This window comes from Coturnix japonica, chromosome 2 (genome assembly GCF_054131305.1).
Source record: "Coturnix japonica strain WE chromosome 2, WE-NBRP24, whole genome shotgun sequence".
NCBI lineage: Eukaryota > Metazoa > Chordata > Aves > Galliformes > Phasianidae > Coturnix > Coturnix japonica.
This window is the reverse complement of record NC_140664.1, coordinates 18,826,035-18,836,504: the sequence shown is the minus strand read 5'-3', so window position 1 is coordinate 18,836,504 and position 10,470 is coordinate 18,826,035. Positions and strand designations below refer to the sequence as shown.

The 10,470-nt window shown below is 42.5% G+C and overlaps 2 long non-coding RNA genes across 2 annotated transcripts; one reads left to right on the top strand and one right to left on the bottom strand.

The window, feature by feature from the left end:
- Positions 1 to 301: 301 nt before the first annotated feature.
- LOC146761718 (uncharacterized) lies at positions 302 to 1,185 on the top strand. The gene is made up of 2 exons (XR_014943314.1): positions 302 to 483; positions 971 to 1,185. It is a non-coding gene; the product is annotated as an uncharacterized LOC146761718 (long non-coding RNA).
- A 1,844-nt stretch (positions 1,186 to 3,029) lies between these two features.
- LOC146761717 (uncharacterized) lies at positions 3,030 to 10,050 on the bottom strand. Its single transcript, XR_014943315.1, has 2 exons — positions 9,927 to 10,050; positions 3,030 to 3,402 (listed from the first exon to the last, which is right to left on the bottom strand). It is a non-coding gene; the product is annotated as an uncharacterized LOC146761717 (long non-coding RNA).
- Positions 10,051 to 10,470: the final 420 nt, after the last annotated feature.

Sequence of the window (10,470 nt, the reverse complement as noted above, 5' to 3'; positions counted from 1 at the left end):
GAAACATAAATTAACTTTGAAGTTAGTCATGCTCTGAGCAGTAATTCTTCCTTCACACTTAGCTTTTGGCATATAATTCCCTGAAAGCTCACCCGTAACTTATGGCAAGGTAATTGCCCTCTCTAAGCATAGCATACCTGAATGCCAGTTTCCATGACTGGTTGGACCACAGAGCACCTTTAATGATGCAGCTCTCTGGTAACAGAACAAGTTTGGCTTCTCCTAGTGCCTCACAGCAGCTGGAAACAAAGCTGAGTGCCCTCCAGGGCAATGAGAGCTTGTGCAAGACGAATAACTCTTCCACTGCAAGGCAAGATGGAAAAGACTGCAGAACAAACATGAAGACATTGCTTCTTTGCAGGCACAGGAATCACGCTTTTCCATCCTTTCATGTAATCCGCCTACCACAGAAAGCTGCTAACAAGGACTTGGAAAGTAAAATGTGCATTAAATGAATGGGTTTGGCAGAAGAAACATCTGTTTGTAAGTAACTTCTTGTTCCCTACATATGATAATGGTTATGGATTAGTATACAGAATACTGGACTTGTTTACAGCGCCTAGGAACTGTATGTTTTGAATCATTAATAAGCAGAAATTCTCATCAATATGAGTACTGCTGTTTTTTTTCCCTCCCTAAGTAGGTGCAATTCAGTTTGCAGATTAAATACCAGTGAAATTCACATCATGTTGCTTTTTTCACAGCCAGAGAGATCAACATTCTTATTATCACAGCCTGTTCTATTTAGTATGTTAATATTCACGACGGCCACCAGGCAAAAACAGAACCATTTTAACGTGATCTCTCCGACATATTCCAGGGTTAGTTTGACACAAGACCAACGGAAGTAGGGAATATTTGCAGGGAGGGAGCGGTTCTGCTTGGTTTAAAACAGAGCTGTGAAAGAAACAACCTAAAAAGATAATATCTCTAGCTCAGAAAAATGCATGTTTGCACTTTCTCCTTACAGCAGGATTGTCCCATCTAAGGGAGGTGGGCTGACCAGAAGATGAATGGAGAGGACTCTGCCTGTAATGCTCTGCCTTGAGGAGTTTTCCATGATCTAATGCTCATCTGAGCTCTGATGCTTCTTTTTCTCTTTGCTTTTCACCGTACTTTTCAAGCAGCCCATTCTGCTGTGGGGATTTTGCCTTTTAAAGAAATAAAAACCATGTTTTAGTAGAAGTGCAGATGTGTAAATCCTGGCTAATGATTGCACTGACCTAAGCTCTGGCCAGCATTAAACGTACACTTGCAGAGATGTAGATTTGCTGAGCTCTTTATGCACAACACATGGTGTGTGCTTGTTTCTCTCTGCCACCTTCATGTGATATTGGCCCTGCCTTGGCATTTATTTTCTCTCAATGGTAACGTGAACCCCCCAAATGCAGCCACTCTTGTGTGTGACCAGGAGGTCTGAATTCCAGCTCTCTGCTGGAAACCCATCGGAGCTGGGAGCGAGAATAGTCCATGACATATTCCAGCTGGAATGCCTTTTTTAAGAGCTCTTGGACACACTCCAAACACAGCAAGTGCGGGACAGGGATCTGATTTCACCTCTAATGCAAGAAATATTCATGTGAAAACTTTGCTTCCACAGAAGAGATTGCAAGAGCAGTTAGAAGTTGTAAATAGTTTCCTGGTGTTATTTGGTTTTGATAAATATACGCACAATGCCACACCCACGTATAACCACATTCACACCCCAACAAGAACTGAACTAACCTGAAGGGAATCAGTGATGTGTTTTTCCATCCTTCAGAAAATAGATTCAGAAAGGCTGGAAAAGGTGCTGCCAATGGGCACATCACCCCTCTCCCTGCCACCACCCTCTGTGGTCCACAGGTGTCACCATTTGAAGTGATTTTACTAAATGTAAACTCCGCTATCACTGGTGGCTTTTGCAAACGATGCGCAGACATAGCAGAGAAAAAAGATAGCAAGTAAGTGCAGACAAACATAGATGTCTTCATGGGAAGAAAATTCCCCCACCCCAGTACAGACTTTTGGCTGAAGGATAATGTCTTTGTTCCCAGATCCAAGATGCTGTCACTCCTGTTTCATTATTTCTCCTCTAAAAGAAACAGACTTTTCACATTCTTTATAAATGAAAGGGATTACATTAAAAAAGACAAAACCTGTTTATTGTTAGCTTTTCTTCTGCCTGGAGGGTCCCTCCCTGTGGCCAGCACTTTGACAGAAAGCAGTAATAGTCCTGTGAGTAAATCCGGTGTGGTATGTGCATCCTTGTTAGCCATGATTAATGAAAATGAAGAAGAAGGAAGTTGCACTGGGTGGATGCTGGTGCATTTGGGCACATTGGAACTGATCACATAGTTGAGTTTTGGTAAGTTTGCAGCTAAGTGCTCCAGGACACCATCAAGCCTCTCTCTCCACACAAGTTACAGCACCCAGTCATTAGAAGCCTGAAAGTCCTCTTTGCAAAGATTAAATCTGCCTCCTCCTCTAGGAATATCGGCACTGTAAGAAAGACTGCAAACTTAAGAACATTCCAACCTGTCTTACAAAAGCAAGACTGCACATCAAAATGTTATATGCTATTCATTAACATTTTGAAGAGCTGAAGATTTCCACACACGAGCTGAAGAACAGCCCATGCAGCTGGACCTCACACTGTCCCATAGTTAGAGGTACGGAATGTAAAGTAACATGATGGGGCTGCCTTGCAAATGAGTGGAAGCTGGAAAATGTTACACTTGAAATAGGACCATCTCTTGCAGTACCGGACACTTGATAATACAGAGGTACTGTTCTTAGGTGACACGGACCTTCTCAGGTCCATCTTCTCAGGTGAAGACCGCAGGGTTACAAAGATGTGAAATTAGGCCATGGGACACAATAACTGTATAAAATAAACCCCTGATGATGAGTGTCACAGAGGCACAGCTGGTGGTTCAAATGCATGGCACCTTGGCTGCAGGGTCCTCTGGCTTGGAGCTCCAAGAAAGCCTTGTTGTTTTATGAGACTTCTCGCGTTCATTGCCATGGGCTTATCAGAAACTCTGGTCTTATCACTGTGAGATAACACTATTTATTAAGGCTTATAGTGTAACAAATGACACTCCCTAAACTGTGCATAAACTTTCCTTCAAAGTCTAAAGATTTATAAAAAGAGAATGAGGAAACACAGATAGTGGGGGGATGGAAAGCTGTCAGTCAGATCCCTTTGGATGAGCCTGTCCTGTTGCCACGTGGGTCTGGAGCAGTCTCCTCAGAGCTGTACATTCAGAACACAAGCACCAGAGAAGAGCAGCCCCAAAACCCAATGGCTGCATTGCTGCAGGCTGCCAGCATCGGTCTCTTTAAGTGAAGGCGGGGGGGGTGAAAGATGGAGCCTGCTCATCATCTGTGCCACGTGGCTGGGATGGAGCCAGGGTGAACCTGAGGAGGAAAAAAGGCATGGGGAACATTTTAAAAGCTCCTTCTTATGGTCTAAGAGTTCACAGGTTCAGCAAACAATCATTTCTCTGTCAGTTTTGGTGGAGCTGAGTGGAAGGCTGCGAGGAGTCCTGACACCTCTTACAGAGCCACAGCTCCAGGGGCTTCTGTGCTTCAGCCCTACAGTCTCGAGCCTATGTTGGAACAGGACCAGAATGAAGACCTCACATATGTTGCAGCCAAAGATTTCCCGGGGTTCCCAAGACGGCTGTGGGAAGCCAAGCATTCTTAAATTCTTTGGAAAATCCCAAATGTGCCTGTGATGACAAAGGGCAGTTTCTGGCCTCACCCAAATAGCAACCAGCTACAAGTCAGTCTATTTGTCCTTCCAGTGACATTTTAACAGCAGAGATTATGTAGGAGGCACTTTGCCAATCCTTGCTGGCTCTTTCTGCAGCTGGTTGATGGAGAAAGGAGTGGCTTCAACCATCTGGCCCAAGGTTCTTTCAGCATAGCCTGTGTTCACCCAATGATCTGCAAGCTGGATAAAAAGTCTTGGTAACATTCAAGACAACATGGCTCCACAGTGAGAGCTAACAGACAGCAAGGTAGTGTGGCTTTTACTGCTCCACACACTCTCCCTACATGCACTGTGATTACTTGCAGCATTAAAATAGTTTTTCCTCCTGGTTCTCATTTTGCTATCACCATTATTCACAGTATGGCTGTACCTACATCTGGATGTCTGGTGGTACGTATTACTCCATGTGGTAGTGCCCAGTGGCCAGAAACCTGCAGTGATAGGTACTCATCTCTCAGGCAGAAACAACACCTGTCCTGAAGAGTTTATGACTGCAAGAGAATATCAAAATGGAAAGAAAATACTAGATTTGCAGCTGAATGCAGTCTAGATTTAAGTGAAGGAGAGGCACGAAGAATGACCTGTTTTTCACTCCCATTTGCTTCTTCAGACTTTCCTTACAGGAAGAAGTCCTAGACAGTATTATGCAGTTGAGAGCAGTTTTTAGCTGTTTCTGGCAAAAGGGGTGTCAAAGAATGAGCAGCCAAGGATTTAATGGATTATTCAGGACAGATTTACATCTCTTTGCAAGCTTTGAGTGATACAAAGAAGGTAAGTGCCATGATATCAGTGAAATCACAGAACTGTAGGGGTTGGAAGGGACCTCCAGAGATCGTCGAGTCCAACTCCCCTGCCAAGGCAGGTTCCCTACACCAGGTGGCACAGGTAGGCATCCAGACATCGTTCTTGTTAGCTGCTCACAATCTACTCCAAAACTGTAGTTATCGCTGCCTCTGTTGCCTCAGATTAAAGCACCCCAGTCACAAAATGCCTGAGGACCACACGAGCTGAAAGCCTGAAGTCTCATTCTTACTTGTTACTGTGGAAAGTCACTGGTTCCCAGATCAAATGCATCATTACTGCAGGAGACAAAGAAGCAAAGCTCTATCATCTATGATCACAATCTGTCTAGGGACATATTTCGCATTTCAAAGGTGTTAATCTTAAGATAATGGTCAACTTCTGACCCCAGTAATTAGTTTTCTGTCTTCAGAAATTCCTTCTTTTTCAGAAATACAGCAGTTGCAATTTGAGGGAGCTTTTTCTTCATTTTTTGTTCTAAAATTGTGGTGTGGTTCTGCACTGTGGGGACCACGTAGACTTGGTCAGACAATTCTAACTAAATTATCTTCCCACAGAAATGTCTTACTTTCCCTTTCTGGAGCTATGTTTTCTTGATAAAATATATGCTATGCCAGGGAAAGCAGGGACAGGCTTTCAGGTCTGAAGATCAGGGCACCCTTCTTAGATGGAACAGCTCCAGGTTCAGGTACAATACTTGATAACCAGACAAACAGCTGATCTTTTCTCATGACTGTTTAGAAAAACAGAAGCCAAGCCAGACAAAACCCAGCAAGGCCTTGTTGTTGGCCTACTACAAGGACATAAAAATTGTAAAATCCTAACTGCTTACGTAGGATGGCATGAAAAGCATTTCACATCCCTCTCAGTTGGTAGGTTGGTTTCACATCAGCAATAACAACTTGCAGCAGGGCTGTACTTTCCCTTAGCAGCCCTTCCCTTTAGAATCAGAGTCTTTTAGTTTGGAAGAGACCTTGGAAATATTCTCATCTCTCCTCCCACTCTAAGCAAGTTCAATTGAAATCAGGTGCCTCAGGACCTTGTCCAGTTAAGATTTGAATACTTCAGCCAGTTCTGGAGTATAGGATTCAGTTCTGCTGCTCAGGAGTTAAGGAAGCCACAGGAATTCTTACTATTTCACTTTATTTTACGATCCAAAAGCTCAATAGAATGACTTTGATCCACAGCATTTCTGCTGCATAACTCTAGGAGCACACTGCATACATCCACCGACAGAAGCACTCGGGGTAATCCATAAAAACTGCACTGCCATCAGCTAGAACAGGAGCCATTTCCTTGCTTTTCCTTGCCTGAATCACATTACTCGGTATAAATATGGAAAGACACATCCAGTTTAGTCTGTTCAGATTTTCCATTTTCTACTCCTGTGAGGCAGCTCACCCACTCTCCCATCCCTATTGAGCGCTGGCTTTGCCTTCATTTGCTTTCCAACATACTTTCAGTACTTGGTCTTCAAATCACTCCGTTATTAAAACTCCAGCTTTATTTTTGCAATACAAAGACAACACATGCTGAGTTTAAAGCTAGAGGCATTGCAAGCAGAGCGTTTTAATCAATATTTAATTTAGCTAGACTCATCACTTAAGAGTGAGTAGCCAAGTCCCACACATTAAGAATGATCTTTTGCAATGCCCATCTTGACAAGCAAGCTTTACCATCGTAAGCACTCAAAGCAATCTTTGCTTTAGAAGAGGAACCTAAACTTTAGGGGTTTTAAGAAGCTTATAGTCTGCAAGGGGCAGCATTTAAGGTAATATAACTCATTTTATCCATCTCTTCCTATTCCCAGAGTAACTACCATTCAGGATTCCCAAACTTCCATGTTTCTGTCATAAATTACACTGAGATATTTAAATCCACAGAAGTGCTATCACAAAACATGCTGAATAAGTAACTTGTTCTAAGTTAGCTGCCCAGCTAAAGCATGGAAATATCTCCAATGAACTGATGAGCAACTTCTATCCAGAAGTATTTTTATGGACTGCAAGTTGTTGGTGAGTTGCCCGTAATTCATACCGAGATGGTTTTGTTCATTAGAAAGCATTGTCAATCTGCACTGGATATCTGTGTTTAGTGGGCCTCATCACGATGAGGACAGGTAATTCCATAGTTGAAGACTGGATAATGGCATCGCTCCAGTGGAGTTACTGTGGGTTTACAGTGTGGAGTGAGGCTGGAATCTGGACAACTAATAAGGGATCAGTAAGTTCTCTTTTCAGCTTCTATTTATTCATTTATTGTCTCCTAGAATGACAACGAAGCTAACAGAAATGATACTGGATCGAAGGCAAAGTGAAATGGCTGCTGCAGACTGTTAACACATCACACAGCGCTCACATAAAGAACAGGGAGTTTCCACCTGGGAAATTCCCTCAAACTCTATGTTTATCCTCATGAAAGATGAGCAAGCAGCCAAGTAAGGGAATGCAAAGCATACAGCTGCTCTAAAAGAAGACAAACCTTTGACTGCAGAGAGAGAAAGCTTCCTAAAATCCAAATGGTTTTTATTTTTCAGCTTAACAATCAAGAAGCAATAGATAACTTAGATGTCAATGTGGCCAGTGGGGGCTAAGATATAAACACCCAACGAGAGTTGTCCAGTTTGTTCATATTTGACCTTTCTGCAAGCAATAAAATCTGTGGCAAAGGACATTTTATTAACCACAACACAAAAGGAAACAGAAACAACCAAGCTTTCACAGGACCTCCAAGACTGTTTGACTTATACTTCTGCTAGCTTTGAGAACACTGTTTAGCCTGGCTGCTTCTTTGGCAGATGTGTCTCTCCAGCAATGCATGAAAAGCCCCACCAAAACCAAGGCAAAGTCTCCAGGCAGCTTTTAGTAGAGCAGCTCTGCATTTTGTTCCCACAGCCCAACACCATGTACAGTGGTAGTAAGGAAAGAAGCTCCCTTTTAAAAATTAATGTTACTCTGTGGAAGTTAGGATAACCATGGGATTGGATCACTGAGAAAAGCAGCTCCACAAGTAGTCCAAGACGTGGCTCGAGAGCACCCCCCTAGCTTCATGCCCACAGATATGCAATGTCTCACCAGACTTCTGAGACCGGGTGCTGGATTTAGGACCTGGCCACCAAGTGCTGTCATTAAATGATGTGCTAAGAATGGAGAAATGTCACTAAAGACTTTCCAAAGCTCTGATCCCATAGCTCATACATCCTGCTGCTGCCAGACTCGTTTCCAGAATGAAAACTGATTCCTTGCTCAACAGGGAAGTGAGATCTCCTACATCCACCAGAAAGAAAAAAGGGAAATGCCTTGGTCACAACCCTTCCTACTCTGCCTACTCTGAAGCCAAGCCAGAGGCACTGACCTCAAGAATGGGTTTCTTAAAGACTTCAGGAAACTCCAGACACCTGGTTAACTTCTGTATTTCCATATTTCTTCATTTCTGTTGCATCTATCTGAAAACAGGCTCCTTCTGTACTTTACCATGATTCTGAATCTAAATCACCTCTGGACATCACCTGATGTTGCCCTTGGCCACCAAAACCAATAGCATTTCACGCACTGGTGCAGAAGTATCCCTTGATGACAGAAGATCAGAGCTTTTGTCTGCAATTCATGCGTGCCTAAGAGCACTAAGGAAATAACAGGAAGCAACAATGAGCTTAATAAATGATATATCAAGGAATAAATACTCCTTTGTCATTAGACTACGCTTAGCATATATTGGATACACTTAATACAATTACGCTGAGTAAATGATAGTAAAAGCCTATGAGCTACCAGTATTGCAGCTTTACACATATCAATGACAACATCACTCTGAAGATTTATTCACTACACTGATTTTACTGGTGGGGAAGCACAGGTTAAATAAGTTTTCTAAGGCCACACAGCAAGTGCTTGGATTTATAACTCCCAGTTCTTCCTTCTGCTCCATCCAGCAGGCCGTGCTGACTCACTGTGGAATGCAAATTTCCACCAAGGTTTTAAGGGAAAGAGGAATCCAAAGAACAAAAGGTCTAGATAAAGAACTAATTCTAAGTAATAGATGTTTTCTGCCACTCAAAAAAACATGACCCATCTTCTGTTTAACTTGTCACACTCATCAGCATGTTGGGCAGAAACAGGAGCATCAGAATAACACAAGGGAGATTGCTCTGACAGCATTTGTAGCAAAACTGCAAGCCAGACACAACAGCCTCATGGCATGAGATTTCCATAACAAAGAAAAACGTTAAAAAAATCAGAGATTCCAGAACTGTTCCCTTTGATGCAGATCCTGGCATCCCCAAGACTGTAAGAAAGCAGCAGTGATGCTGTTATTCCACCTTCTTGATGACTATTTCTATACTAGTGCTCCATAATACATATGGCTGCTCCTCAGTGATGGACCTATTTGTACATGCTGGAACATCAGAAGTAACAAATTTGTTTTAGGCAAATGAACAATTTAAATATTAACTTGTCCTAAAGATGAAACGCTTTAGGAAACCTAAGAAAATGAAATGGAACAACAGTTTCAAAAACCTTTTAAGGTAGACATTAACCAAGATGAGTGTGAGAGAAAATGCTGATAATGTAACAATACTATAACCAGACAACCCGGCATCTGGCTCTGTAGTAGGAATAAAGACTTCATTTCCATTCTGTAAAGAGTTTCCATCCATAAAAAGTCCATTTCCTTTCCTAGGCAAGCAGAAAGGAAATGCCTGACCTGACACAGCGCTCTCAGTAACCAGAATGGATGAGCAGAGGCTGTAACACACAGAGAAGCTGAAGCTGTGAGCTGCCTGTTCCATGTTCCCTGCTCTGGCTGTGTCTAATTTATGCTTGCATAACTTAAGCCATGGGATAAATCCCAACCAGGGATTGCAGGCAGATTCAGCTGTAAGTACTGACAGCAATCTCTTTTGTGCACTGAGAGAGAGACTGAGATTCAAATGACAAAAATTACCAGCAAGCAAAACCCAGAAAGCAGAGAATAAATAACTGAAGAGCCTTATTTGAACTTGTCTTTGGGTAACGTAAAGCAGCTGAAAGGACTCCTGATATAATACCCGAACGTAAAAAATAGACAGGGAAATCACATATTCTGATACTTAATTTAGAACCTGACATTCTAAACTTACTCTGTGTGTCGAGTCAGAACCAGACACTACTTCTGCCACACACGAGCATTTCAGAAACGGAGCCCCAGTACAAATAAACATCTGAAATGATGTTACAAATAACTTTCAAAATAAAAACCTTATCGTTTCAGTTCCTTATCATTGCCTGTTTTAGCCAAGAGGAAAAGCTCCAGTTCTTCTACGCTTCTTCTTACAAAGCTGGGAATGTTTTGCTCATTTCAAGAGCTGCAGTAAGATGACACTCACATATCTGTGTTTGGAAGAATGAAAACGAAAACATTTTCCGCTGAAACTGTTCTTGCCTGGAGTGCATCCACGTCTGCCCAGTTTTCCTCAGAAACATCTGCAATTTCTAAGGAAGCAGTTAAGCTCTTTCTGTAAATCTTTCCTCTTACTCTTCTTGACTTTCAGCATTCTTCCTTCATACGCCACAAAGTTGCCTCAAGCCTCAGATCCTAATTCTTCCTTGTTTACAAAAAAATCTAAAGCCAACAGATTGACAAAAAAAAACCCTACCAAACAAGGGAAGTTACTCCCATAACATTTTTCATGAAGAAAATATGCTCTGTGTTGTGCACTAGTGGCTCCCACATATGGTTTGCGACCCCAGGCTGGTCATGCAGAGATAACAGACCACACAGCACAGACTTCAGCTCCTCTCATTCCTACTGCTTCACTGGGTGTGCAACCTTATCTCCTTGTGAGGGCATTGCTGAGAAGGACAAACATAACCTATGGTGAAACAGCAACCTACTCACCAATACTTGCCAGTAATAAGGAACTACATGGG